This window comes from Rhipicephalus microplus, chromosome 6 (genome assembly GCF_043290135.1).
Source record: "Rhipicephalus microplus isolate Deutch F79 chromosome 6, USDA_Rmic, whole genome shotgun sequence".
Taxonomy (NCBI): Eukaryota; Metazoa; Arthropoda; class Arachnida; order Ixodida; family Ixodidae; genus Rhipicephalus; species Rhipicephalus microplus.
In genome coordinates, this window is record NC_134705.1 from 107,003,644 (window position 1) to 107,026,325 (window position 22,682).

The following is a 22,682-nucleotide window of genomic DNA, read 5'->3' on the forward strand; positions in this document are numbered from 1 at the left end:
CTCTTTTAACAAAACATGGTCCTTTGAGGATTCTATTTACGAATAAATAACGCAATCGTCCGCATAGAGCCTTATATTTACAGGTATACCGTTTGGTATGTCGTTAATATATAAAATAAATAGAAGGGGAACCAGAACCGACCCTTGGGGGACACTAGAGTCAACGGAAACCCTGTGAGAGGAATGATTGTTTAAATCTACAAACTGTTCTCTGTTTTTCAAGCAGGCCGATATCCTTTTAATAAGTTGATCATTCCCGGGAAGTTTTTCTAATTTGTATACTAATGTATTTTGAGAAACCTTGTCAAAAGCTTTTGAAAAATTCATAAAAATTGCATCTGTTTGTTTTCCACTATTATTTGAAGTAGCGAAGTCGTGTGTTGTTGATACCAATTGTGTCATTGTTGAAAATCCCTTCCTGAATTCATGCTGATGTTGGTTTAAGATACTATGTTCATCTAGAAAACATGAAATACTATTGTGTATAATGTGTTCCAAAAGTTTACAAACGGTTGAAGTTAGCGAGATGGGGTGATAATTTTTGACACTCTGCTTGTTGCCTGGTTGATGGATAGGCTTGCCTCTAGCTGTTTTTCAGTCGTCTGGAGCCTGGCCCTCACGCAACGACTTTGTAAAAAGAACATGGAGGTATTTCGACATCCATTCAGCGTATCTCTTCAAGAACGCGTTAGGGATATTGTCCGGTCCAGAGGACTTTCTGATATTAAGGTTCACAAGCATGTTCAATATGCCCTGTTCACGAACAACAATATTGTGCATTCGCGGCGAAACAGTTTCAAAGATCGGTAATACAGAGTCGTCACAAGAAAAAACCGATTTGAAGTGATCGTTGAAAGCATTTGCGATTCGAGCAATATTGTGCGTAAGAATACCATCGACATTAAAAACGTCACACTCTTTCGAAGTGGGTGAAATGCTCCTCCAAAATTTCTCGGGACACGAGGTCAAGTAATGCGGCAAGGATTCCCCAAAATAACGCGGCTAGTCTGCTTGATTTTTCAGTTTTACTGAAAGCTTAGCTATTTGTTCTGAATATGCTACGTTTAGACTTCGTTTTTTCTCTAGACGCTTTATTTGCCTTTTTAACCTCAGTGTTATCCGAGAAACACAAGGATTTTTTCGCATCGATTTTTCAATTACCAGAGGCACAATTGATTCAATGCATTCTTTGACAATGTCCTTAAACCAGTTCCATAAATTATGTATGTCAGTTTCATTATTCGCAAAGTTGTCAAAGTTGAATGAAAGGACATTTATAATAGCAGTATCATCTGCACGATCGAAATTAGGGAAAGATAAACAGGGCACTGTCTTATCGAACACTGTGTCACTTAAATAGCACTGCATGATGATCGGAAATTTCCGGCTATATCTCAGTCGTTGCTTTAGGTGTAATTTCTGAGCCATTCATTGGCTCAAAGGCGAGCCCCAGCAACATTGTCGTGCTAAGCACATCGTGTTGTCAAAGGTCTTTTTCCTGCCGGCACGAAGGGTAGTGGGAAATATTCTGCGTTTTATGAGCAGCAAATATTTGCTCACAGAGCCAGTAAATATTGTGAAAGACCAGTGATCTGTACCAGAACATGTGTCAACACCTCTCGCCAATTCGCGTCTAACACACCACGGTCAACGAAGGAGGAGAGGATAGTGCCGGGAAGCCTTATTGCTTCCAGCAAGATAGCGACATGAAGGCCGGCCCACCGTGCACTTAAAGATGACGGGTTGGTGTTTTCCATGACAGCACTATTTTCCTCGGGTATAGGGGGCAAATGATGCCTTTTACCGCTGTCTCTTGGTTTCGGCTGTCACCGATCACCAGCCCACTGCCCTGACTCCTCATATATCAAAAGCCGAGGAAAAGTGGAATAGTTTTAGGCTTTTAAATCCTGGAGAAGACTGAAGTCGTGCGCCGAACATAAACCGCCTGTGCCGCAGCAGATGAGTAGTTCGAGACGTCGCAAGGCTCATCACGTCCCGAAGTTCTACAAGCGGAAAATCCTCTTCTGGCTGAACTGCAAGTCGTCTTCATTGACCGGCAGGGTGAAGAAGTGACACTTGCCGATCTGCACACATTTGGCAGCTCCCAACTTTCCCGCACCTAAAAATGCTGACCTGCGCGATTCGAGCTCCAGTGTCCTTTCAAGCCCCACGAAATCACAGTGCCATGGAATCGCATTGTGCTCTTCACTTCTTATTATACCTACATGTTTTGCACGGTCAGTTACTATCACAAGTGCTTATTCGGACTTCTGGGGACGAAATCAGTAACAATTTTTGAATATTGCTTAGAACGTTAGCACCTACTTTCGTTTCTCAAATATTTTTTTCCAATATTATGAGGTGTGCGCAATGGTGAACACTAATACAGAGAGGCGGTGTCAATTTAAAAACTTCGGCGGTTGGTACACACTTGTGAGACAGAAAAAACCCAAAGGCTGAATGCACTCAACTTAGAGAGGTAGGCCTCATGTAGCAAGCGCACATGTTCCTCACACTTGAATTCCCATTATCTCACAGCGTCTGACAAACTCTTTAAGCGGAGCTTTTATAAGCTCCCGATCTTGGCAGGGACAGAGGTATAGTCCACAATAAACGTGGTTACTGCTAGCATATCAAATTTAATTCTTGTAAAGTTGTCCTCAAAAGTGCGCCGTTCACGCGTATGATCGTATATGCCATTTTCAAATGAATAATGCTGCCTTGATTGCAGACTTGATGGAGGTGTCCACGTCAGACATGACAATCGAATATTTTATAGATGTCACTCGTCAAGTCAAGTTAATCCCTGAAGTTGAATTTGTGGCCATGGTTGAGACTTGTAGCAACATAAATGTTTCGCTGCTTAGTAGCTCGGTTCTTCGCATGTAAAAAGGAAAGTGTTAAAGCAATTTGCCTCAAGAAATAAAAAAGAAACAATGATATTGCAAGTCATTAATTGGGATGAAACGCTTCACTTGTACCTTTTTCCCCGACGGGGAGACGATTGGTCTTTTCTGGCGGTGCACAGATTTGTTCCACATGATGCTGCAGCAGGATAGTAATTTCTCCATCATTTCAACACATTCGTAAGTCTTGCTGAAGTCCCGTCATTTTCTCATTCCACAACTACACATTGCAACTTTTGTGTAGTTAGTCAATGTATTGTAAGAGCTGCAATTGTATAGGCCACATCATTTTGTGCATAAGTTCCATCTCTCTCTCAACTAGAAACTCCCAATCCTTCATGGCAAGTATCCGACGTTGACTCGGACATCATCGAACTTAATGTCATACTGGCGGTGCATAGTACAACCTATAGGCAATAGTGTTAATAAATATAAGCATACGTAAAATTGGGTGTGAACAAGATACCCACAAATAGGCGATGCCCTATTGCAAAGCGTCCATGTGACATTGCGTGTCTTCATGTTTATCTATATACAACAGAATTATGTCGTTCGCTGGTGCCTAGTACAGTTAAACAATATAGTTTTTTTTTCGTTCTGTATTTTTTGTTTTTATGTATACATCCGTACTTCACACTAATTTACACTTCCTACCATGTGCTTTGTAGACCTAAATAGCACTGTGGAACTAGAGGTGCGCGAGCCTACTAAATTGTTTCATAGTGCTTGTTTGCTGGTTTACGGGGCTGAACACTGGACGACGATTCAGCCAGATAACGTCTCCTGAAAGCTGCACTCTATAGCGGCTGTCGATGCAGCGCCTATGACACTTCAAAGATAGTGCATTTCTAAAGTTGTGGCTACGGTTCCTGTCGGCAGCAAAACAGCTTCATTCATTTGTTTTATCGCCATCATAGTGAACCTATAGCTGAGAATTGTAAACCTTTGAAGGAACACCTTTGTTGGATAAACAATACTTTTTGTGTTCGATAATTATTTCTTTCACGAGTGTGGTATTGCCGGAAACAAACACTAGCATATATCTTTCTACCTTACTGTGCTTCTGCTCCGTTTTTCTTTCGTCATCACTGTAGGTGAAGGTCAAGAACCAACAATGCTCCAAGCGTTCCATCTGCGAAGAAGGGACATGTTGCCTTGACTTCGGCGGCAAACGTAAACGATGTAAACCACTAGCAAAACGTGGTGAACATTGTGTAGAGTGGGCTATAACTACTGTGTACGTCGGCGTTTGCCCGTGCGATCCATATCAAGGTAACATATTTTTATTATCGTTTATATAAGAGACAAGCCAGAGCTTTTCTCGTTAACTTGTGTCATATAGCTTGGTTTGAGCAACCAATAGAAACACACTTTACCACCAACTCGTTTCATGATGCAAGAACGTGTGAATGAAAACATACATACCAAAGCTTTGCAGCTTTTTCAGAAGCCTTGCGCAACATTTAAAAAAATATTCTTCGAGACATCAGCGTTTTCACCTCTGTTTGACCACGTATAATGACACAAGTACTTGTAATCTTTGAAAGCGTGAACCGGAGAAAAATGTGTCCTATTGCGACGATTGCGTTTCTACTTACTTGCGGTGAGTGTGCCACTTGGCTAATTCTGATATAAAAGTATCCAAAACGAACCGCTGAAAATGTTGTCTTAAGGTGCAACCACATTGAAATATCTCCATTTTCAGCATTGATATGCAATACAAATGACCTTTTTGGTCACTTTTGTACTTTAGAGTTCGCAACACACTTTTCGTAAAATGAGGCTACAATAGGATCTCGTATCGAGTTGGCGCAAGCGTGGTGCTTGTTGATGACTGTGAAGCAGCAAGAAAGGGACGCAAAATTATAGAATCTCCTACCGTTGGTACCATATCATATACAATCCTAGATAAGAAAGATATCTTTTAGCGTATTTTCTTGCCACTACGTACCTTACTCTTTATTACAGCCTCTTTTGAGCTTTTAGAAACTTGATGGGATGGTTGGTAATTTCTCTTTTATGAAAATTCTCTAACCTTCTACACCCCCCCAGATAATGCACGCAAAGCAAACTCTCAAATTTACGATTCGTCTGCGGAATATGTGGCACAACAATACTACAAAAAACGAGACTAATTTTTATTGCTACATTAGTAATCATTATATTTCTTCAGCACTTGTGCTTGTTCACCGCGCCAAACAGTTTTATGAAACATTTCTGTATTTCCTCAGGTACTTTACCAATAATGCTCACGCGTTCTTTGTGAAACCACCTCGCATGAACGTTTGCAGGCGTTTCATGTGAATCAAAAAAGATAGGAGTGTTCGTTTTGATGCGAAGCCCCAAAGAGCTTCTTTTTAATCAGTAGAGGCGTCAGCATTGTTGGTTGTGGGCTGAAAATTCCCATTGGTCCTTCCTGAAAAATTGAAAGAAATGCAAACAAAATAAATACGTGAAGTTTTAGAGCTTATGGAATATCGAACGCTAACCTATACTATGCTAAGCAGGCTTTGCACCCAAAGTCTACATCATTGAACGAAACTGCGTAACAAAATGGCACCAGTTGAATGCTGAGTTCTAGTAGGACTCTTGTCAACGTACGCATTATGGCGTGGCAGAAGCATGAAACCATTGTGGCTATGACAACTTGTAAACTGCGCAATCAGTGGGTCTTTGAAACGATTGCTGCACCAAGTTTCCAAGAAACTATTCAATGGCGTGAGTCGATTGCCTCGTGAATTGATCTACGCAACAATTTCTAAATTCCGTGTAATACGAGCTGAGTAACAGATATTGGCCCCAAGGTGTCATTACCTTCTTTCGTTTGCCCTTCCGTGAGTGGTCTAAGCTGAGCAGGGATCGATGTACGAAGGAAATAAGTTACGTCATGAGTCAGTCTTCATGTTTAACACTATTTTTTCTTATTTTCTTCGATTGGGTATTTCGATTTCACTATGATCGCAGCCACGCACCCTGCGGCCTCTTTAGACAGCCAAGGAAACAATGAAACAAACAATGCTCAAATCTCGTTTTGTACTACAGTGCTGATGGCAACCAGAGAAATTGATTGATTGATTGATTTGTGGGTTTTAACGTCCCAAAACCACCATATGATTATGAGAGACGCCGTAGTGGAGGGCTCGGGAAATTTCGACCACCTGGGGTTCTTTAACGTGCACCCAAATCTGAGCACACGGGCCTACAACATTTCCGCCTCCATCGAAAATGCAGCCGCCGCAGCCGGGAATCGAACCCGCGACCTGCGGGTCAGCAGCCGAGTACCTTAGCCACTAGACCACCGTGGCGGGGTGGCAACCAGAGAAAGTAGATTGTCTATAGTTCAATATACTTTTAAATTAATCAATCAACCAATCAATCAAATCAACCCGTGGCTGCGCATTTTGGTATGTGGCACGGTGATAAGAAAGCAGTGTCAAAGCAAAGCAGCCCAGTAGGTTCGAGGGCTGTATAAGGGCACAACGAACACTCTGGGTTCCTTGAGTGAGGTGTATTTGAGCCGATGTGAAGTGGTAATGTGTGACCAGGAACAGATGGTCCCCAATCCTGGCATGATCGTGCAAAACAGCGCATAGCTTGACGCTGCCAAGGCACACGCGTAGTCGCGCAATCGTACGTCGCAGCTCCACGTCACTGTCCCATGTCGTTGTACTAAACATGATCGCGGGTTCTTTGTCAGACGGAGATTCCAGAGAAACAGCCCTGGGAGCTGGGCGAGTTGCTAAGTTACATTTTAGGATAAACCTACAGCGCGCTAAAGATGGTGAACACGTTGCTGGTAGTCTCGCTTCTTGTGCATCATATGTGCCACGCAGCACGTTTACTCGAAACTGTCACGCCCAGCGATTCTGGAGTCAGTCAGGCCACCAACCGTCCAGCAACAAATGAACTCGGCACTGCTTCGGAAAAACAATCATCAGGTAAACAATCCCATGTAATTAATTTGTTCACCACCTAATTTTATGTTAACATAATTAACGCTAGAAAGACTTTTTATAAAGATGAACAGCGAGCAATAGTCATGTATAGAGGGCCCCGTTATTATACCACCATGGCCACGATGTTTGAACTCCACTTCATTGTTCAAAAACCGCCTATTGTTTATGAAATATAACTGAAGCTCCTGTAAAAACGCGAGTGCCGACTTTAGCAACCACCACAGAGAACCGTTTGTCAACCAATGTAGTCGACGTCTTTGGTTAGCCCGTGTTGCTCTCAAAAGAACCTAATTCACACAAAAACGTTGGTTTATCTCGCAGTATGGAGCTCTGAGTGAAAAAATAAAAAAATTAAATTCTGCGTAATAAGCTATGCAATGACTGCTCGCATGGCCCATGAATTTTCTTTACTTTATTGATTGACGTTGTTGACGAAAAAGGTGGTACATCTGCTATTGCGCCATTGGGTTCACAAACAGCACCTTGGCATCTGACCTAGTTCTTCCCGACGAAACTGAACAAATTCTAATCCAAAGGAGTTCACACACAGTTACAGACCTCAAATTATTCGCAATGATCTACGAGACCTGCACTCCGAGATTTTTACGCCATATATATTTTACTATCTGGCGCCGCCATGGCGGCCGGAAACTTACGTCGAGTATTTCTTCAGTTGATGCAGATGACAGCAATCGCCCGGGACGCCACTGCGTCAGCGGTGTGCCCGGCTCTGCTGGACATTTCTGTGACGCAAGACTTCTTCATTGAACTTCTTTGCTTTCCTGCGGTCCGAAGGCCACTCGACATGACGGCGCTGCCAGTGGTATTAACGTTCGGTTGTGAGCGGATATGCAGCTGGCAACGCTGGAAGCACCGTGACAGCGAAGCAATACAAAAGCACACCCACCATTCAACCACTTTGGGATCTGGCGCCGACATGGCTGCCGAAAACTTACGTCGAGTATTTCTTTAGTTGATGCAGATGACAGCGATTTCCCGGGAGGCCACTGCGTCAGCGGTGTGCCCGGCTCTGCTGGACATTTCTGTGACGCAAGACTTCTTCATCGAACTTCCTTGCTTTCCTGCGGTCCGAATGGCACTCGACATGACGGCGCTGCCAGTGGTATCAACGTTTGGTTGTGAGCGGATATGCAGCTGGCAACGCTAGAAGCACCGTGACAGCGAAGCACTACAAAAGCACAACCAAAATTCAACCACTTTCGGATCTGGCGCCGACATGGCTGCCGGAAGCTTACGTCGAGTATTTCTTCAGATTAGTTTATTTTACCTTCCTTTAAACGGTAGGACATTTAAGAAATCAGCGCCAGATCCCACTGCTGTTCTTTGTTCGGTGCTTTGCTATCTGTCGGCCTTGCACGCGAATGCTGTCGCGTGTGGTCATATTATGAAAACGATTTTGCTGTTATCTGAGGTTATAGAGCGAAATCCAGGCCCTTTAACACCGCAACAGGTAAAGCAGATGTTCGACACCATCATGACATTACCTTCAATGCAGATCACTCAGTCTGCCATTCTTGATGAACTTAGCTCTATCCGAGCTAACCACAAAGCGTTTGATTGATTGATTGATTTTGTGGGGTTCAACGTCCCAAAACCGCCATTTGATTATGAGAGACGCCATAGTGGAGGATTCCGGAAATTTTCACCACCTGGGGTTCTTTAACGTGTAACCACAAAGCGTTTTAACAAAAATATAACAGAAGAAATACATTCAGTGCGAAAAAAGCAACAGGCGCTTGAGCAGCGAGTGGCAGATGTAAACGATAGATTAACGCGTGTCGAAAATAACACCCCCTTAGGTAACATGGGCAAAAAAGAACTTGAGCAACTGGCAGCTTAATGTGGTGTGCTTGCGCGTGCATGTCAAGCTATGCAAGATTGTCAGGACGACCTCGAAAGTAGGGATTGTCGAAATAACCTGGTATTTTATGGTTTCCCAGATAATGAGAATGAAACGTGGGCACGATCAGAGGAAAAAGGTGTTCCTTTTTGTTCTAGTGACTTACAGCTCAAAATTGCCCCTGACGAAACTGAAGTCGCAGACTAGGTCGATATCCGGCGCGAGGAAAAGGCCCGTCATAGTAAAGTTTGTATCTTTTAAAGAAAAAAAAACGTGTGCTGAATTCTTCTGGCAAGCTAAGGAGAAACAACTTTGGAATCAGTGAAGACTATTCACTTAAAGTCAGGCTAGAGAGGCAAAAATTGATACAGAATGCTAAAAGAAAGGGTGGTGGTTTTGAACTCCGCTTCAATGAGTCACTCATGAATGACCAAATATTCTTGTATAACAGTGCTGAAGATAGAGTTGTGCCTAGTCGTAGATAGCAATCACCTCGAAATGCCGTTTTACTGACAGAATAATTCAGAAAAAATGAACTAACGTGGAGTGTGTTTAACTGTCGCAGTTTGAAAAACAAAAGAACAGAATTTCTTTCGTTAATAGACATAACTAAATCACACATTGTTTTTGGCACGGAATCTTGGCTTGATGCCACCATCGCAGATAATGAATTCTTTCCGTCGACCTATGCAGTATACTGAAGGGACCGCACGGTGCACGGAGGTGGTGTATTCCTAATGATCCATAACAGTATCAGTAGCGTTCGTATTCATGGTGTTAGTGACTCGTGTGAATCAGTGTGGTGTAAGGTTATGCTGAGTGGTGGCTCAACTGTGGCTGTTGGTTTCTTCTACAGGCCCCCTAGTAATACAGCACTCCAGCCTTTATTTACTTTAAGCAATATTTTCTCAACCCTAACTACAACATGCATAATGGTTGCCTGTGATTTTAACCTACCCGATGTTGCATGCTCCTAATTCAAACTAATTATTCACAGTGAGTCACTGCAACATAGAGCTATTCAAGAAATCGTGCATGCCCATCAGTTATGTCAGCTTGTGACAGCCCCCACGAGGTTGTGCAGTACTAGTGCAAACGTATTAGACCTGTTTTTTTTTTTTTGGAATGATCAAACGCTTGCTTGCTCTGTGGTTACAGTACCAAGTATTAGTGATCAAGACCTTGTCCTTGTCAAAATGTGCTTAGCTGTAGCTCAACAACAAGCTTCGGGGCCCAGAAAGTTGTTTTTATAAGAAAAAGGAAACTACGTTTCTCTATCAACAAAACTAGACACTTATTTACCTGAGTTTCAAGAACTATGCTTGAGTTTTGACGTGAATGGCTTGTGGAATGAGCTCAAAACCAAACTGTTATATCTAACTGAAACTATTGTACCATCGCGAGTCATATCAGCCAAACAACGAAATGATAAACGATAGCTAAATAAGGAACTCCGAGTGCTCATAAACAGAAGAAATCGTCTCTATCGCGAATATTGTCACACGTCAGACCTTGAAACATACAAACAGATGAAACTATTTGGTAAGAAGATAACCAAAGATCTGAGGAAAGCAGAGAGAGCACACTTTAGTGATCTGAGAATTAAAGTGAAAACTAACCCGAAACTCGTCTGAAAATACGTTAAACGAAAGACAAAGGTTCCTGGTGGTATTCCTGATATATACGATGGTACTAAATACTTGTCGGACAGCACAACTAAAGCTGAATGTTTTAACCGGTACTTTCAGTCTGTGTTTTCGGTTTCGTCGGTTCAAACTACAATGTGCAACACAGTGACGTTATTGGAAATGGCGGAGTTTGAAATATCAGAACAAGGTGTTGCATCTCTTTCAAAAAACCTTAGTGCGAACTCGGTATTAGGGCCAGATCAAATCTCAATGTTCATTTTAAAGAACTGTGCTTTTTCAATGAGTCCTTTCTTACAGCAGTGTTCAGAAATTCTTTATTGCAGGATGCATTACCTGATGACTGGAAATGAACGAATGTAATTCCTATTTTTAAAAGCGGTGACAAATCAAGTACTTGCAACTATCGGTCCATTTCGTTAACGTGTGTGTCCTGTTAGACACTTGCGCATATTATATACTCGAAAACTTGGCAAAACATCTTCAAACTAACAATTTTTTCTGTCCATCAAAGCACGGTTTCCGGAAAAGGTTTTCCTGCGATACGCAACTCCTAGAATTTACACACGACATCGCCGCAATGTCAAATTCCGGTAGCCAAATTGACTGCATTTTTTTAGACTTTAGCAAGGTTTTTGACACTGTCACACAATCGCTCCTTTTACTAAAATTATCGTGTCTCAATATACCTGCTAACACACTGGCATGACTACAAGCTTATCTCTCATGCAGGAAACAATGAACCATCATCGATAGAGCGTCGCCGTCACATGTAGACGTCATTTCAGGAGTGACACAAGGCTCCGTGCTGGGGCCGCTTCTCTGTTTGATTGATATCAATGATCTTGCTGAATGCGTGGACAGTCAAGTGAGGTTGTACGCAGATGAATGCTGCATATATCGTGAAATTAAGTGCACTCAAGATTCCGAACAACTGCAGAAAGCCCTTGACTCAATAATAGCATGGTGCAGTACGTAGAAAATGCAGCTTAACGGGTCCAAGTGCTGCGTCGTTAGGTTTACCAAGAAAAAGCAGCCTTTTATCACAAATTACTTCATGGGAATGATACCATTATTCATGGTAAATGAATACAAGTATATTGGCGTTGTCATCAACAGCACACTATCGTGGAATGATCATGTTCGCATGGTATCAGTTAAAGCCAGTCGCGTGCTGAACTTCCTACACCGCAATTTCAGAACCGCTTCCTCTGTTCTTAAACAAGTTCTTTACGTGTCAAATGTACGCCCGATTTTAGAATATGCTTGCACTGCCTGGGACCCGGCCACAAAGTTAAATATTGATGCAATAGAGCGCATTCAGAAACGTGCCGCCCGGTTTGTTACGGGTGATTACGACTTCACCAGAAGGTCTAGCGAAATTCACTTGGTTGGCCGTTACTCTCCTCAAGGCGTGAATATACAGGCTATGTCTTTTCTACAACCTAATAAACTACAAAAGTGGTATCGATGAAAATAAATACGTCAGACCACCAACATACATATAATCACGACGGGACCATTCTTTGAAAATGTGTGAATATATGTGCTGAACATCAACGTATGCAAATACTTTTTTCCCTAAAACTATACGCGAATGAAACAGTCTTCCAAAAAACATTGTGACTGCCCTTTCCACAGCGTTTCCTTCCCTTTTAAAGGAGTTCGTGGTCACTCAACAATATTGTATGCTGTGATTTAGGTATTTTTTATTTGTTTTTATTTTTTGTGTGCCGTGCAATTTAACTTGTCCCCACTGATTTAAATGTACTTTGAATTTCTAAACCCCCTAACAACAATGCCCCCAGAGGGCGCTGTAGGTATAAGTATAATAAATAAATGAATAAATTACAACTTGACTGCTAGCGGAAAAGTCAAGAATGAATAGATTTCTCTAATTTTCACACCAGAATAACCGCGCGACGCCAAAAGACATGTATGTACTTTTCTAAATTCGAAACATTGAATTTAATAAATTTTTCGGTACGTTTTTATGATAAGCCTGTGGCACCATGAAATGACCGCGTACGTCATTTCTATCTAATAAAAGCTTCAAAAGCTGCCTTTCAACCTCCGACGATTACAGCAGACGGCCTAAACACATGGACGTTTTAACTCCTTAGACCTTACGGCGTTTGGCAGCGTGAATGTCAATATCAATTTTCTTGAGCCACATTTTTGTTTTCACGCGTTTTCACGCGTACCAGACGTAGTGTCGCATAGTGTTTTTGGAATAATAAATTTTTGCTTTATACTAATACGCAAAAGTCAATTAGCTTTCTTCCGTTCTTTTACGCTTTATTTTTGGTTAAGCATCCTCTGTGGCTCTTTGTGTGAATGGACGGGCGGTTAGTCCTCAAAACCAAAATTTTGGCCGCCGGAAATGCCACCATTGTTAAAATGACATTTTTCTTTCGAATTTTCATAGCCAAACAAATCATGCGTTTCACGGAACGTGCCGGTCGGTACCCTAAAAAGCCACGACAACACTTCCAATCTAAAAGTGACAACTGCTTCGTCTCAGAAGTTGAGGAGAACCCGTCCTCACGATTGCTGGCTCTGGAGTGCCGTCAACGCAACCACTTAATAAAGAAACCCTTAAACGGGTTTTTAAAAATTTTATCAGCGATTAGGCTAGGGCAACTATCAAAGCATTCACACCCCAAGTTTTTCGACAAGCCTTGTACCAAGAACGAACATTTATATCATACCCTTCTTCTCACCTCTACCTGACCTTCTCAACTCGTGAGGCATGCTGACGTCACTGGCCATCGCTAAGCTGTCACGAGCGCAGTCGACAATCTGAGCTTTTTCCTCTCTAGACCCGGAAGATCGCATGTCGAGAGGTTATGCGCAGTCTGGGAGTCAATCGCACTGTGTGCCGCGCAGCTCTCGCGGCACGCTGTGGGACGAACATCGCAGTGTGGTTCATATACCTGCTCTGATAGGAGCCTCCTCTTTTCCGGCCAACCTTACTACCACGAATTCTACAGCCCAATACAGCCAATCAGACAAGGATCCATGATAATTTCAAGTGGCCAGGGCATGCCGCTCTGTGAATCGGTCGATGAAAGCACGGTTGGCCGAGTAGCAGCGATCGGCAGTGATCTGCAAAGATCCGCAGCAATCCGCCGCTTTGAAGCTTTGTAATGAATTATACCGTTTACGCACAGACCTCAAATTGGTTTTTAAATGATTATTAGGACTTGAGTTATCAGTTCGATTTGTTTGTACAGAATTGGCAAAACCGATCCAGGGTTCCTTTATTTCCACCGTCCATTGCGGGGACTCTTACCAATCGGAGATTCGCGTGATCCAATTCATCCAATCGTATACAAATCACTCAGTGCAATTGCCGGGGCTTTCGGGCTCACACCAAGCGTCCAAACCTTCAGCTTTTTCTAACATTTAAAAAGCCTCCTACTCTGGTAGTCTCCAGGAGCCAGGGATTACTGCGACGCTCACAAAGAATCCTATATTTTGGCAGGGCCCTTTATCCCACATCTGCGTGCTAAAAATACTAGCGCCCATTATTTATTTTGACCTAGAAACAGAATTTGAAGTTGATGGCCACACTGCTTCCGCTGCGTAAAGAGAACCCTTCATTGGAAGTGATAAACATTTATTGCGCTCTGCGACTAGCCAACATTACATGCGCAAACCTCCTTAGCGGCGCCCTATTGGCTGCTAGCAGTGAGACGAGAGAAATCCCCTGGTGTTTGCGGGCGATTTGAAGTTCTTCAGTAGCCTTTGAAGGTAGGTGCATTAAAAAAGATGTGGTCTTAAGTTGCTGGAGTTCATATCCACGCTGGGCCACACTCTCAACGTCGACCCTGCCTAACAAACTCGCGTGCGTACCTTCGTGACTCGGGACACGTGTCCACATCTTACCCTCACAAAAACTTGCAGTGTGCTGATTGGGTATACACCAAAGAGACAGTTGGCAGCGAGCAATATTTGCTCAATACAACTTTTTGCCCACACCCTTTAGGAAGTTAGTTGGTTCGGCAACTATACACCAATCCGATCACCATTGCAGCACAAGAGGACCGTGCTTGGTGCCAGCAACTGGTGTCCACTTTTTGCTCTATACAAATACACATCGAACTCTCGGAGGTAACTGCGGTGGCATATACCTACCTCCTTCACCTCTGGATGGTCTGGCACGGCTAAATCTGTGTGATGGTGCAGGCCTTACCACACTAGTGAGTCGGAAATTCGCATAGCCAAGCTCACGTACTGAGCGACACAATACGCGGCTCAGCTCGCTGACTCGAAGTGGACAGACCAATGCGACATGACTGCTTGACAACTGTCCAGCTGCAGTACCTGGCGCATTTTGGCCATTTCATAAATCTTACCTGAACTCGAACAGAGACGCGAAATCATCTTCGACGAGCGTTTAACAGTGTTATTGCAGCCACTGAAAAATTCACAAGAGCACCGAAACCCCTATCTATGCACAGCAGGGATTCTGAGGGCTCGCGTATTTGTATGCAGGTACCAGGAATACGGAGCTGCACCAACTGTTCCGCCTGTGTAACCTAAAGGCGGCAATGGCAAAAATTGAGCGAGAAATTGCACTATAAAGGATAAAATCACCCTAAATTATTGGCAAACCTTTCTGAGTATGCCTGCACCATGCTGTTTTTACACATAAACTCAATTTGGATCAAAGCAAGACCCCTCGCGATTGACTGGAAGACCGCCCTGGGGACCATCATCCCCAAGGCAGCCAAAGCCAAAAGTTTGGACAATCTGTGCCTCATGTTCCTCACTTTCCGTGGGAAGAAGATATATTGAAGAATGCGGTGCTCGATAGGTTGTCCGAGTTTCTGGAAGCAAAAAATCTATTGCAGACACAATGTTCGGGTTCTGCCCACACCGGCCCGCAGCAGGATATATAGCTTCAGCGTGATCCTGAGATAATGGATGCAATCCAGTACCTCGAAATGACAAAGGTGTGCTCACTTTGGATCTGAAGCGGGCCTTCAATATCGTTATTCGAGACTCTATCCAAACAAATCTCTCACAGATTCAATTCAGTCGAAACATATTTAACTACATTAGGCTGTTTGAAAGCAACCGACAATCACACATTCGCATTCAACAATTTAAACTTGGCCTTTACCAATTAGCCACGAGGGCGGCCCCAGAGGTATCTGTTCTCTACAAACTTCAGTTTATTCTTACAAAGTTAAAACTCCCCGAAGTGGCCAAAGCTCAAAGTATTCAGCATACTTTATGCGATTACTCACCATGTGGGCGTCACTGAACTTGGCTGCAGACATGCAGGCCAACCTGCAGATAGCGGTGGACATCGTGGACGACTACGCCTGTCACTGCGGCCATCAGAGCTTACCATGCAAGTGATAATTTTTTCACATACGCCCATCACCAAAAAGCACCCCCAGAATCGACCTCCCACTTCACAGTGGACTCATATCGCATCGCGATGACATCAGAGTCAATTGAAGCCGACACAAAATTGGCCACGTTGCGTAAGCTAGAAGAGCAGGGGGCCGGATCGTCTGCCGCCTTTAAAAAAAGCGCGGAGTTGTGTAATTCGCTTCATGAATTAACTATGCTAGTTCGACGAGACTTCACTTGAAGACCTTATCCGTAAAATCTACAAGCCCGGCGTCGATCTTTCAGTCACACCTCTAACCAGCGCCTTCTGTGCATTTGAATGGCCAATTTTTTCCACGAGTTGCCAGATTCACACATCAAAAACCAATATACCAGGCTGTCCCCGACATTATCGGAATAGCTGAAGCGCGTGTGTACATTCTTGAAGATTCAAAATAGTCTCTACTTGTGGGCCTTCTTCCGCCAAACATGCCCTGAAACATCCACAGTGGGGGCCGCATCGCGCAAGCAGGAAGACGCCTTGGCTCACCACTATGGTCACGAATTCAGAGTTTTTGACGTGGACGCTTCCAGACCAAACCACGGAAGTTGGTACATGGTCGTGGTCGTCCGCCACAACACCGCAGTATATCGACTCACCTTTCGTGCGCAATGCTGTACGTGATATTTCAACGGTTGATGATGCGTGGAAAAAGTTTAAAAAAACTGTACACACACTAATAAAACGTTACATACCTGACCAAAAAAAATGTTCAAAGAATGAATCCATGGGTTTCGCGAAATATTATTCACATGAAACGACAACTAAGGCACATGCGGGCAAAACGGAAAAGTAGTACAAAAAGTCTCAGATCGGCTGATGTCACGACGCTCTCTTTGTCGTTCAGAGCTGAGCTGGCTGACGCAAAGAAGCGATACATGAATGAATCTTTAACGCAGTTTATTAAAACAGCACCACAGAAATTTTGGCGATATTTATCAAAAGAATAATCGAATTCTGTGTATTTAAATAAAGAAACCGGCACTGTTACCGATAGTTTTCAGTTAGCCTGTACTTTTAATGATTATTTCAAATCGGTTTTTACGGACGATGACGGTATACTGCCGGAATTCCGCCTAGGTTTCCTGCCTCGCCAATCCCTGATATTATCGTTACACAGGAAGGCATTTGTAACCTTCTTCTGAACCTTAATGAAGACAAATCAACTGGCTTAGATGGCATTCCGAATGTCTTTTTAAAAAGGTATGCTGAATGGTGCTCTTATTTTCTCACTGATATATTTAACAAATCTTTGTGTAACGGACAGGTTCCTAATGACTGGAAATGTGCTAAGGTCATACCGATTCATAAAGGAGGTGCTAAACACTGTGTAAACAACTACAGGCCTGTGTCTTTGATAAGCACGTGCTGTAAAACACTGGAGCATGTACTTACGAAGCACTTAACAGAATTTCTCGAAGAGCACAAACTAATGGCAGAACAACAACATGGTTTCAGGCGAGGTTTCTCCACAGTGACAATTCTCACCGAGGTTTCACATTTCATTAGTCAAATCTTAAATGACAGAGCGCAAGGTGACATTATTTTTCTCGATTTCAGAAAAGCATTCGACAAAATACCAGATCCAGTATTGCTGCATAGACTTAGCACGATCCTGCAGAATGATGAGCTCATAAATTGGATAGCGGCTTATTTGATAAACAGAGAGCAAGTGGTCTGCATTAGGGGCACAAACAGCACGAGCCATTCGGTAGGTTCAGGAGTTCCGTCATAGGGCCACTGCTGTTCTTACTATATATTAATGATATGAACAGTGGCTTCTCGCCTGATGTTTTCATTAAGCACTATGCTGATGACACAGTTATCTATTCAAAGGCAGAATCAAACTACTACCAGGAAAATCTAAATGAACATCTGGGCATGATAGGCTCTTGGTGCAAAAAATGGCAAATGGTGTTGAACCCAAGCAAAACAGTTTTTATGCCGATTACAAGAAAAACCAAGCCTCTCTTATTTTGTTACGTCATAAATCACGAACCACTCTGCCGTGTGTCAGAATATAAATACCTGGGTGTTTACGTCACAGATAGCTTAAACTGGAACCGCCATATTGATTACATTTGTGATAAATCACAAAAAAAAGCTTTGGAGGCTTCGTCGGAGGCTTGGTGGCGCGACACCTGAAGTAAAAATTTTAGCATATAAAACCACAGTACTTCCGTTGCTGGAATATGCATGCCCAATATGGAAGCCATATACGCAGAATAATATCGCTAAATGTGAATAGGTCCAAAATAGAGCCTTAAGATTTATTTTTAATTCCTACCATAGAACGCAGTCCGTAACAAGTCTAAGAACTAGGGCTCATATTCTTACATTGCACGAAAGAATGAATATCAACAGCATGAAATTCTTTTTTCAGATATTACACGCTATCTACAAAACAAAGATAACAAAAATTTCGCGGACGAAGCACACCAAACACAATAAACCTCTGAAGCATAACACAAAATTATTCAAGAATTCTTTATTGTATCCGCTATTGACACATGTAATAAGTTACAGAATGACGTTGTACTTTGTAACAATTTTAAAGATTTTGAATGTGCATTTCAAATGTTGAACTGAGCTGTAATAAGGCACTCACTTGCTCACCTGTGTTCTGCCGTGTTATTCAACACTGAATGTTGAATTTTTTTGTTTATTTTTTTGCATTGCTTTTGCTTTCTTTGTGTCAAATTGTGAGATGTTCTACTTTTGCATTGACTTTTGAAATTTGTGTGCCCAGATGAGCGACTCCTGTTTTGGCATGTATGCTAAGAGTATGAATAAATAAAATAAATAAATAACATCATGCACGCGGAGGATATTGAGATTGCACTAGCCGCCGCAGATCAGGACTGAACGGGTGCCAGCTGCAGTACTGACCAGAGCTACCTCCCGTACTTTGCCTACAACATTCTGCAAAACAGTGACTACTTAGGTGACATCATGCGCCGAATAATCATTTGGCCTCCGGCTCACACGGGCCTCGATGGTAGCAGAAATCCAATTTGCTGCTTGCTGCCCGCGTACTCAGTCTCCAGGCATCGTGCTTATCCCGAACAACTCGGAGCTTGACAGCACTTCAGTTTACACCTTGAAAGAAACCGCAAAATATAACCAATCCGGCCGTGACAGCAATGCGAAACAATGTAAGGGCCCCACTATGGCAAAGGAGCGAATCCTTCGACTCTACACCAAAGCTGTCTTTTGCAAGGTAATCCTAAAACACTTTCACCCCACTTGCACGAACAATCTCTGCACTGTGAGAAAAATTCCTGTGATACTTTCTACATAGTGTGGGCGTGCCGAAAAACCTCGAATCTCATCTAATGGCCCAACGGGCCTTGGATGAGCGTGCCCGAAGTGCGGCCGACGCCAATGGTTTACCTTAAGGTGGATCCCACGTAGTGTTTGTAAGGGGCAGCTCCATAAATATCGCTCCCTAATCTCGCTGTGCATGACCCCTATAAATGAATGTTTTTCATCGTTTTCAAGTGTGGATATATTGAAGTTCAATAAAGTAGAATGCTGGGCCAGTTGGCACAACATAATGTGGAAATATATGAGCGCAAGAGGTAGAAGCAATAAGTACTTGACAGGAAAGACGCTCAACATACAACTCAACTTTGGTTGAGTTGTAAGAAATGTAAGAACATTCATTGCACGAGAACACAAACGCGCAGGCGCGACCAACTATCACTTCAAGGTGCCAGCCCCCTCCCGAAAACTGAAAAACATGCCAAGCTGTTTTTACTGTATACTTCAGTGGTTGTGTACAAAATACCCTTCAGCTGCGGAAAAGTGTACATCGGCCAGACGGATCGTTGTTTAAATGACCGACTCCGAGAACATGGGACGCCCTTGGAGGTTCTCGCAGGCGACACACACTTGTCAATGCCTTGCAGGGATTGTGAGTGCAATCTACAGTTTGGGAGCACGAAGATTCTGGGCAAATATAAACCCAGATTGACCACAGAAATCATAGAAGCAGAACAGATTAAGGTGAACGCAAGCACGTGTATCAGTGCTACCTCGGAAACACCAAGTAAAAAAGAGTTGTCTTTTTTGAGCTGTTGAAGTATATACACATACCTTTCCCTTTTCTTTTTTTTCTTTTTTTCGAGGGTGTGGCTCCTTGAAGTGATAGTTGGTGGCGCCGGCGCGTTTGCGTTCTCGTTCAGTGAATGTTTTCTGATCAAAGTTCTGTTGTAAGTTGGGCGTCTTTCCTGTCAAGCGATTTTTTCTTCTACCTTGTTCATCCATATATTTCTACATCCTTGTGGATACATAACCAGGAAACAAAACCAAGATTCCCTATTCATTTGTCATTTTGGTTACAACATCGCCACCCAATTTTCCTACCGCCCTGACTGCCTTGGCCCTCGCAGGAGTAAAATTCGTGACGGCTGCCTGTTAGCTTTTGCGAGTTTGAAACCCTGGTTTGAGGCGTCGGGAACGTGGAGTGCAGAGAGAAGTCACAGGCTGAACCCAATGGATCGGGTTCTTACCAGGGGAATTGAGAGAGTAATGGTAGCATCAAGCATAGCTGTGCCTATTCGGGAGGAGCTGTCGAGCGAAGACTACGCGAGCCGAGCACATGGGGCTGGCACCATGTTGGAAAAAAAGTATGCTGGGGAAAATATTTATTGTACTTTTACTCTGTTAGCAAGTGAAGAAGGAAAATAATAAATTGTGTTCATCTTTTTCAGGTATCTGCCAGTTTGGTATTTGCGTGTAGTTGGCGTTCATGAATTGTTCGCCCAATGCCGTGCAGAGGAAATAAACCGACGCTGAAGGTAATTGGAACTAATGAGTCTTGAAGTTACCACTTCTGTGTCCTGGTTTAAACAAGAAAGTGAATGTTGTTCATTAGGCCGTACATATATTGCACTCACTGCTGCCTTGAATAAAACGCGATCGCATCTCACTTCTTACAAAACGTGTGAGACTTGACCGTTGCCATTTATCATCGTTTTGATCAGCGTGACAAAGCCTACTGCAGGACAACTGCCACTACCATGAGTCGCCAATAAACCTGGTGTAGTACACTCTGCTCCTACTGCTCTGGTTGTTATTTATGCATGCCTATTTAGCATGAGAATTGAACATGCTACAAAAAGACAACTTGTTCAAAACTAGCTTTACAGCAAAACTAACTTTAGCAGCGGACTTTAGCAAAAACTTTCGCACATTTTTTTTTCGCACACAGATGGCAACTAGATTGGTGCTCCTCAAACCATAATGCAGTCCTGTAATTTTTCTAAATCACTAGTAGAAGTTTATTTCTTTCTTTAATGTAGCGTATGGGCATACGTTTGCTTTAATTTCTAATTTTTCTTGAAGGTAGCAAATTTTTTTGCGTAATAATTGCTTATATATAAAGAATTATCTTTATTGATTCGAACATTTAGCCTGCAGTATCATGAAGCACGATACCTGATTGCCATGCTGCATCGCGATACACATGCCTATGCCTACCGAATGACAAGTCAGCTGAAGCATATAATGCGTTCTGCCGAAGGTGCAAAAGCTCACAGTACGCCAAATGCAACATCTTCGCATGAATCAAAAGGATAGCCGTGTTGCCTTATGCGTCAATGCACTCGATGTATTCTACCCACGGCACTCTAATAGGAAAAGTTTCCCCAATCGTTTTTGCAATGCCCCTACAATCGAGGCAATGTCAGCTTTTAGCTCATTAGATTGTAATGCCATACCTCTATGAATGACCTACTTCAATCAAGCAACTATGTCGAGTGTTGATGTTATCGTGCGACGCTATAGGATGACATCAAGTATGTTGCTAATAGGTAATGTCAATCTGGCATCATGCTGTGGCATCAAATGACCTTCTTCATCACGAAAGCGGACGTTGCCAATGCTCGTTACGAATCAATTTTTGTGTTCGATGAGGCAGAAACATCCGTACCACACAAAAATATTCATTTCACAACATCATAGGCTTCGATATGATGTGCATGAAAAGACGTTTTTTTTTTCTTGCCACGAGACTCTGATGTTTTCCTCATATTATACGTCAAGTTCTGAGCTCCGTATGCGGAAAAAAGGGAGACTTCTTATTAACCACTATTTGGGGGGGGGGGGGCATTGCTTTACAGATCAACTTCCCCAAGCAATATCATAGAAGGCACAAGGAGTTCTTACAGTAATGTTACAAAATAGAACAGTCGTCATAGAACAGGAAGCCATGCCCCGCCGCGGTGGTCTAGTGGCTAAGGTACTCGGCTGCTGACCCGCAGGTCGCGGGTTCAAATCCCGGCTGCGGCGGCTGCATTTCCGATGGAAGCGGAAATGTTGTAGGCCCGTGTGCTCAGATTTCGGTGCACGTTAAAGAACCCCAGGTGGTCGAAATTTCTGGAGCCCTCCACTACGGCGTCTCTCATAATGATATGGTGGTTTCGGGACGATGAACCCCACATATCAATCAGAGCAGGAAGCCATTCCCTGTAAAAAGTTTGATGGTGTGTCGGATTGGTCACCGGCCTCTGTGGAGCCGTTGGCATTGGTGACAGATATGTAAAGGTGAACGGGTATCCGAAGGAATCTAGTAAAAATAGTCACACTATTGGTGTTTTATGTACACAGGGTGTCCCAGCCAGTAAGGACGAGACCCGTGTGCTCTAGAAAAGCCCCCTTGTTGTATACTAGTGTGCACAAACAACCTGATTTCAATTTCTTTTTAATGAGACCGAAATATGTTTTCAACATATATTAGCGAACTTCCTTTTTCTTGATAAAATCGGTAAAATTGAATCTGTGTTAACTCGTATCAAATATCCCCACATTAAAGCATTTATTCTTTTTTTTTGAAAATTTGCATGGCCGTGTTGTGCGAAACAAATTGGCAGATTCCGCGTACAGAGGGGATCAATGATA

The 22,682-nt window shown here is 43.0% G+C and overlaps 1 long non-coding RNA gene across 1 annotated transcript; it reads left to right on the forward strand.

Annotated features, from left to right (window-relative positions):
- The first annotated feature begins 4,005 nt into the window (after positions 1–4,005).
- LOC142765413 (uncharacterized) lies at positions 4,006–20,838 on the forward strand. The gene is made up of 2 exons (XR_012884240.1): positions 4,006–4,178; positions 20,495–20,838. It is a non-coding gene; the product is annotated as an uncharacterized LOC142765413 (long non-coding RNA).
- Positions 20,839–22,682: the final 1,844 nt, after the last annotated feature.